Source organism: Trachymyrmex cornetzi, unplaced genomic scaffold (genome assembly GCF_001594075.2).
Source record: "Trachymyrmex cornetzi isolate Tcor2-1 unplaced genomic scaffold, Tcor1.1 scaffold795, whole genome shotgun sequence".
Taxonomy (NCBI): domain Eukaryota; kingdom Metazoa; phylum Arthropoda; class Insecta; order Hymenoptera; family Formicidae; genus Trachymyrmex; species Trachymyrmex cornetzi.
Genome location: NW_017300130.1, coordinates 7,495 through 8,133, shown reverse-complemented (window position 1 = coordinate 8,133; position 639 = coordinate 7,495). Strand labels below are relative to the sequence as shown.

Genomic DNA, 639 nt, shown 5'->3' with positions numbered 1-639 from the left:
GATCCAATCCCAATCGACAGATTGAGGATCGGGGTGGACAGGAGGGGGAGTTGGGAGCTGATTAAAGGAGGAAGGGGGAGTTGGGAGCTGATTAAAGGAGGAAGGGGGAGTTGGGAGCTGATCAAGAAGGGAAGGAGAGGGAAGGAATCGTTCCTCGAAGAGCGGGGGAGAGTAATCAAGGATCTCGAGGACGCCAGGGTCGAGAATTGGAGAGATTGTCAGGTCAAGCGGTTCTGTGAGTGTTGGTGTGGGCGAGTATGACACAAGTGTATAGTTGATCGGGTCGTCGAGAGCTAGTGGTGTTAATGGAGGTACCCTTTCGGGTGACCGCGGCGTTACGATCACGGTAGGGCGGCTGCAGGTCGGCTCTACCGGTATTGGATCGTTGGGTACCGCGAACTCCGCCGGAGATAGGGAGTTCGTCCACGTTTGTTCTTGTTCGATTGAGACCGCACTATAATTGAGTAAATAGTTGAACTATTTATATATATATATACATATATGTATGTATTTTTGGTCGCGTGCGCGCTAGTACAAAAAGGGGGGTGGGGGAAGGTGACATGCAATTGTAGACTTACTGGTGATGCTGATTATGGTCGAGTGAGTCGGTTCCCAGCGTCCACGTAAGCCCAGCCAAGG

At 51.6% G+C, this 639-nt stretch overlaps 1 pseudogene; it reads left to right on the top strand.

The window, feature by feature from the left end:
• The window catches only part of LOC108768414 (uncharacterized), a 2,419-nt pseudogene extending 2,354 nt beyond the window's left edge, over nucleotides 1–65 (top strand).
• Nucleotides 66–639: the final 574 nt, after the last annotated feature.